Consider the following 7,631-nt stretch of genomic DNA (forward strand, 5'->3'; position numbering starts at 1 on the left):
ATTTTCCTGGAAATTTCAAGATTCCATTGTCTTTTCTGCTGAGTAGTACTCCATTGTGTAAATGTACCATATTTTCTGTATCCATTCTTCAGTTGAGGGGCATCTAGGCCGCTTCCAGTTTCTGGCTATTACAAATAATGCTGCAATGAACATGGTTGAACAGATGTCCTTGTTATATGAATGTGCTTCTTTGGGGTATATGCCTAGGAGTGAAATTGCTGGATCTTGTGGTAGACTCAATCCCGTTTTCTTGAGGAGTCGCCATTCCCAAAGTGGGATTTCCAAAGTGGCTGTATACAAGTTGGCACTCCCACCAGCAGTGGAGGAGTGTTTCTCTTTCTCCGCATCCTCTCCAGCATAAACTGTCATTGGTATTTTTGATTTTAGCAATTCTGACAGGAGTAAGATGGTATCTCAGAGTTGTTTTGATTTGCATTTCCCTGATGGCTAAGGATGTTGAACACTTTCTTATGTGTCTTTCAGCCATTTTAGATTCCTCTATTGAGAATTGTCTATTTAGTTCTGTACCCCATTTTTAAATTGAATTGTTTGGTGTTTTTGAGAATAGCTTATTGAGTTTTTGTATATTTTAGAGATCAGCCCTCTGTCAGATGTGAGGTTGGTGAATATATTTTCCCAGTCTATGGGCTGCCGTTTTGTCTTGCTGACTATGTCCTTTGCCTTACAGAAGCTTCTCAGTTTCAGGAGGTCCCATTTATCAATTGCCTGTGCTACTGGTGTAATGTTCAGGAAGCGGTCTCCTATACCAACTAATTCAAGGGTAGTTCTCACTTTGTCTTCTAATAGGTTTAGTGTGGCTGGGTTTATGTTGAGGTCTTTGATCCATTTTGACTTAAGTTTTGTGCATGGCCAAAGGCTTGGGTCTATCTGTAGTCTTCTACATGTCCGCATCCAGTTATGCCAGCACCATTTGGTGAAGATGTTCTCTTTTTTTTCCAGCATATAAATTTGGATTGTTTGTCAAAAAACAGGTGTTCATAGGCGACTGGGTTAATATCAGGGTTTTCAACTCTATTCCATTGGTCTACCTGTCCATTTTTGTGCCAATACCAAGCTGTTTTCAGTACTGTAGCTCTGTAATAGAGCTTAAAGTTAGGGATGGTGATGCCTCCAGAAGTTCCTGTATTGTACAGGGTTGTTTTGGCTATCCTGGGTCTTTTGTTTCTCCATATAAAGTTGAGAATTGTTCTTTCAAGGTCAGTGAAGAAATGTGTTCGGATTTTGATGGGGATTGCATTGAATCTGTAGATTGCTTTTAGCAAGATTGCCATTTTTACTATGTTGATCCTACCTATCCAAGGGAGATCTTTCCGTTTGCTGGTATCTTCTTTAATTTCTTTCTTTAGAGACTCAAAATTCTTATGGTACAGGTCTTTCACTTTTTTGGTTAGTGTTACTCCAAGGTATTTTATGTTGTTTGTGGCAATTGTAAAGGGTGATGCTTCTCTGATTTCTTTCTCCACCAATGTGTCATCCGTATATAGTAGGGCTACAGATTTTTTGAGTTACTCTTGCATCCTGCCACTTTGCTGAAGGTGTTTATCAGCTGTAGGAGTTCCCTGGTTGAGTTTTTCGGGTCACTTATGTAGACTATCGTATCATCTGCAAATAGTGAGAGTTTGACTTCTTCCTTTCCGATTTGTATTCCCTTGATCTCCTTTGTTGTCTTATTGCACTAGCTAGAACTTCAAGGACAATATTGAAGAGTTATGGAAAGAGTGGACAGCCTTGTCTTGTACCTGATTTTAGAGGAAACGCTTTGAGTTTCTCTTGATTTAATTTGATGTTGGCTGTTGGCTTGCTGTATATTGCTTTTATTATGTTGAGGTATGTTCCTGTTATTTCTGATTTCTCCAGGACCTTTATCATGAAGGGATGTTGGATTTTGTCAAAGGATTTTTCGGCATCTAGTGAGATGATCATATGATTTTTTCCCTCAGTCTGTTATATGGTGGATTACATTGATGGATTTTCATATGTTGAACCATCCTTGCATCCCTGGGATGAAGCCTACTTGATCGGGATGGATGATTTCTCTGATGTGTTCTTGGATTCGATTTGCCAATAATTTATTGAGAATTTTTGCATCAATGTTCATGAGGGATATTGGTCTGTAGTTCTCTTTTGTAGTTGTGTCTTTGTGTGCCTTGGGTATCAAGGTTATTGTGGCCTCATAAAAAAGAGTTTGGTAATGACCCTTCTGCTCCTATTGTGTGGAATACTTTGAGGAGAATTGGTATTAGCTGTACTTTGAATTTCTGGTAGAATTCTGCACTGAAGCCATCTGGCCCTGGGGGTCTGTGACACATATCTGGCCCACCAAGAGCGTATAGTGACATTCCTGTGTGCAGAACAGGGATTTTCATTTCTGTATGCAAATTGCTACACAATAGACATAAGCACATGATTCATATTTCCAGGGAGGAGTCCCAACTTCAGAATGGCTCTATATACTCCAAAGAGTGAGTATATACTTCCACTTTGGTGAGCATAGTGGCCAAGAGATGTGCTGCTCAAAGTAGAGGATTCTGCCTCAGCACTGGCATTCCCTAGAAACTGTGATGATAATGGCAAATCTTCAAGCCCTGCTACAGACCCCAGACTCCCAGAAGTCCACGCATACACACATGTCCTCTACCTCCCCGCACAAACCATATACAATCAGGATGCCCATGAAATGCAGGGAGGTGGCATTTCTCAGAGTATGAGGAAGAAAACAAGAGAGGAATAGTGCTGGGCTATAAGCCTTGCAGCCACAAACTGAAATTGATGAATGGGACCAGGCTCCTCCAGCTGCTGCCAGGACATTTCAGCACACAATCTGATGATCAATTACAAAGACTCACCACAAAATCACATGGCCTTGTGTGTCCCACAAGCCATCACCTCTCAAGGCCTCTTGAAATATATTGATGAGAGATCACACACTACTGCCCCGTCCCAAGACTGTAATTCAGGTCACAGGCTCTAGTTTTTATTTGCAGGAAGCAGAAGAGCCTATGTACCCCCAATACTCCTACACAGGCTCCATGTTCTGCCTCTCTGATGCACTCAGGAAAATTAGTTTAGGCACCAGGACACCACGGAGGTAGAGCAGCCTGTTCCTCAGGAAAGCTTGTCTTGACACTGTGGGTCAAGTTGGTTAGCAGAGAACTGGAAATAATGACTATCTTTTGTTCAAATCCTTGTTGATATAATTGTCCATGATTCCACGCAGTTCAATTAGCTCATATGTCATACTCTGTACTTGAATGGTGAGTTTCTCCAAATCTGTCATCTGATATTCCTGCTCAGTGAAGGTGGAGAGTTGGGATGGTGCCTCCTCAGTAGACCCTGCTGGTACATAAAGACAAATGAACTTATATTCTTGAATGGCATAGAGCTAGACTATCGCTGAGTCCATCATAAGTCCCACAAGGAAGCCCAAGGTAGAACAAGTACTATGAACCCAGTGATGGCTGCAAAGTTCCAGACAGCTAGGCTCAAACTGTGGTCTGAGATCTGTATCTGTAAGTCAAACACCACAGACAGGCATATGCCTCACTCCCTAAAGAAGTCCGTGGGCCCGGTAGTCATAAGTGACATGTACTTATGTATTTGGAGTTCTGTGTCATGTCATATCTGATAAGATGCAGGCAAATCCTGTTGTCCCTAGAGATCAGCAGCACCATGTCATGATCACAGGTGGCCAGGACCAAGGCATCTGGATATCAAAGGCCCTGATTCTTGGCCAGGGGAGTTTTTCCTTCATTCTTATTGGCATCAGATTCCCAAGGAAACTTAATGAATCCTCTTATGATGAAGAGAAGCAATACCCTACCCAGAGAGTGACACCAAATTAGTCAATGTGTTACTCTTGCCCCAAATTGCTACTCAGAAAGAAATGAAGGAGCTCCCTAAAAGCAGCTTCAGTCTGGACAAGTCATGGCTCTCCTAAACTAATCATTTGACTCTGGGTCTGCGCTTTAGAAACCCGGAGAACTAGGATAGGCCCATTGCTTCCCAAAGCTCCCAACTGAGCTGCACCACCAGAAGGTCTTGCTCTAGTTCACCTTCTCCAGGAAGCTACCAATCCCCTGATCAGGATTCACTGTACTTTCCCCAGAACCATTTATTTCTCAGTGTCTTACACTGAGACCAAGCTCAGCTTCCTTTTGCCTCTCTCTCTTATCTCCATATTCTCAATTCTCTCTCCCAAGCAGCCTTCTCCACAAACATTTGGTTTTGCCACAACACTGGTGACATCACAGAGAATACCAAGGGCTCCCCAGGATACAGTAGAATCTCCAGGGAAGGGACTATTAGGGTCAGAGTCAGAAGTCCTCAACTATCTACTAACTAGCTCTTCTGCAATTCACCAGATGCCATCTGGCTCTTACCATGAATCTTCCCATAACACAAGGGAGGACCTCAGGACCTCTTCCTTATAAAGCAAGAGATCGGTCTCGCTCTGCTTCACTTTAATATTTTTATTACCTTATGAGTGGAAAATTGAAGATTCTATTCCAAACACAATGTAGAAAATGGCTCATTCCTTCTTAAGATCTCTGATCAATAACATGAGTAACAATAGTTGCTAGGGCATCAGGTCAGAATGGTGGGAGGAAAGATTAATCTTCTGATGTGAACAAGCACATTATGAAGAATCCACAAGGTTGTTACAGCATGTGGGTGTGGTGGAAAACTGTGGGTGTCCTGTGAAAACAAGGAAAAGTCCTAGAGTTAATGAGGAAACTTCCCCAAATCATTAGCAGAATAATTTCCAACCATCGCGATCTTAGCATATGTGTACTCAAATAGTACACATCTCAGACTGGAGATGTTAATGACAAAAACTCTCCATGCGAGACCTCAGACAAAGAGCAAACACTCCCATGAAGAGTGATGATCTATTACTGCACTCAAGATTAAGGAAACATGAATTATAGTGGGAAATTACCAATATGGAGTCAGGTAGAAATATAAGGGTATTTAATAGGGAAAAGCCTTACTTACAGAGCAACCTAGCCAGCTGGCGTGGCAGCAGTCTGTACCACAAGTACAAAAGTGAAAGTGAAAGAGAAATACAGTCCCCTGAAAGGCTCACTCTGACCACGCCCTCGAAAGCATGGTCAGGAACACTTATAGCCAGCCCCTAAGTTGGCGTGGCTACAGCTTCCCCTACAATGAATGACTAGTGACAGGCCAGAACAGATATGGAAAGGCATTTTGGGGAAAATCAAATGAGTCACAGTCATGGGGAGTTAAATAATGTTTCATTGCTATGGAGCTTTACCAAGAGCTAAAAAAAGTAAATTCCTTGATCTGGAGCCATCTGTGGCAAGGCACATGCTCTTAGGAAAGGTGCCACAGTCACCTTAAATTACAATATTCATTGGATGAAATTCATGAAAAGGGCTCAAGAGGACAGATTATTAGGGGTCATTTGCACTAGAGTTTTCCCAGAGTCACATTTAACAATTTGACATTTACTGACAACTCTGAAATAAACAGATAGCACCATGCTGAGTCTTGATTGTAAATTCTCCAGATGTCTGGAGCATGGCTTCAGAAGTGCACTTGGATTCCAGAACAAATGAGTTGTTTGGGTAAACTGTGTCCTTTTAATTGTTATATTACATTGACAAGCAATGCCATAAAGGTGCAGATCACAGAAATACCTGATTCTAGAATTCAAGGGACAGGGCCTGGCCTACACACTGCTTCATCTCAGTCAAACCTGACAACTGAAGGATGTGCAGGAAATATCTGATAGATGAGACTTTGCTCTAGCTGGTTTGCAAAGCCCTGATTGAGACTCCCACTGTGTGGATGTCAGTTCTCCCATCTGTCTATAAGGAGGTGGATGTCTCAGAAGTGAGCTAGTCTCCATGAACTCCCTGCATGACTTGACCCATGCGACAGCCCACTCTAGCTTATAAACAGCTGCAGAGTAAGTACCTTAGCTTTAGAGCCCTCCAGAGCCATGTGTTTTCAGAAGTCAGGAGAATATTGCTACAGTCACAAACACTCAGGTGGTATAGGGATGCCCAAGTCATTTGCTCTCTGCTTCAGAGTCTTGTGTTAATAAAGAAGCCATGCAGGGGCCAAGCGGAGTTACCAGGTTCACACAGCAATCATTCCTGACAACCCAGACACCCAGAGCTGGCAGGAAGGAGACACTCTCAGTTCAGGACCACTGGCTCTTACAGTTCTCGGGCTGAATTGGAGATCTGTGTGCCATCAATAGCTGGGTACTCAGAAATCTTAGGCGTCAATGGAAGATGGAAGAACTTTGTGGCTCCTGCTCTGTCAGTGACTGTCATGTAAACTATGAGGACCTCAGGCTTTGTCAGGGCACTCTCCTTTCACAACTTTTACTGGCACACAACCTAAAGCACTGCAGAGGAGGAGAGTTCAGTGTTCCTACTGAAATCTCAATAATGTCTCTGTGCCTCTTTCTCTAGTCAGAATGAAAGCAGGCCCTTTCTTGAACTCGCTGTGTCTTCCCCAGGACCATTTATTTCTACATGTTTTCCAGTGAGATCTAGACCCTGCTTCCTTCTGCTCACTCTGGTCTCTCCATGCTGTCCACCTGCTCTCCCAAGTAGACTTCTCAGTCTTGACAACATGTATATAGGCAAATCTTATAGGCACTGACCAAATGTCCTGAGGGTGCTTTGCATTGCTATAACACTAGTTACACCACGGAGAATTCCAACAGCTCTCCAGGATACAAAGGCTTGTTCAGAGAAGGAACTGCTGATGTCATAGGGCATAGCCTTTGTCTCCTTGTTAATTAGTTCTCACTGCACTGACCAGAAACTGAGGTTTCCTTTCCAGGAGTCTCTCCTGTGTCACATCATATCTCATCCTTCCAAAGCTAGAGATTCAAAATTCAAATAATTATGCTAAGTCTGGTAATAACTGTTGGGGAAAAGTGTCTAAGAGGGGGGAAATGGGTACTCTTTAAAGAAGAGGGGGAAAGGCCTAAGAGAGCAAACATAGTAGACATGCCAGAAAGAGTAGGTTTCTGGGTCATGTGATTTTGGACTTAAACGTATACATACCACATCTTGCTAACTTCTTGCAACCTGAGAAAGGAAAACACTCTTCCTTAAAACAGGAGGTCCCAGGGAAGACTTCTTTGGGGACTCCACTGTTAAAAAAAAAAGGCTAGAAACATCCAATTGCTTCCAAAGAAAAATAGTTTATTAGGACTGAAGTTTCTCTGAAGTTCAAATAAGCAGGATTTGGAGGCAGCAGTACCTGGAAATATATCATACTCCATAGCCAAATTATGCTGTAGACTTCGCCACTGACACTCCCATGATGAATAATACGGGCACTGCAGTGTGAGTCACCAAGAATACTGACTTTAGACAATGTGCCTGGCATTGCTTTAGAAGATTGCAACATCTATGGCTCTGAAAATGGGATACACCCTTCCCCAAATCATCAAGAGGAATGGAATCCTCCATTTCTTTATAACATAAACACTATCATTCAGCTGATGACTTGGGCTTGTATTTGTAAGGGGTGCAGCTTCTGATTGGAACTCTCCAATTGTTGATTGCTGGATGACAGCTCAGTCTCTAGAATTCAATGATACCAAAGAAAAATCATACCAA

At 42.5% G+C, this 7,631-nt stretch overlaps 1 long non-coding RNA gene across 1 annotated transcript; it reads right to left on the bottom strand.

Annotated features, from left to right (window-relative positions):
* Positions 1 to 3,025: 3,025 nt before the first annotated feature.
* On the bottom strand, positions 3,026 to 5,068 carry LOC103161568. Its single transcript, XR_003488572.2, has 3 exons — positions 5,017 to 5,068; positions 4,498 to 4,716; positions 3,026 to 3,354 (listed from the first exon to the last, which is right to left on the bottom strand). It is a non-coding gene; the product is annotated as an uncharacterized LOC103161568 (long non-coding RNA).
* Between the last annotated feature and the right edge of the window lie 2,563 nt (positions 5,069 to 7,631).

This window comes from Cricetulus griseus, unplaced genomic scaffold, assembly GCF_003668045.3.
Source record: "Cricetulus griseus strain 17A/GY unplaced genomic scaffold, alternate assembly CriGri-PICRH-1.0 unplaced_scaffold_340, whole genome shotgun sequence".
In the NCBI taxonomy this organism is placed as follows: domain Eukaryota; kingdom Metazoa; phylum Chordata; class Mammalia; order Rodentia; family Cricetidae; genus Cricetulus; species Cricetulus griseus.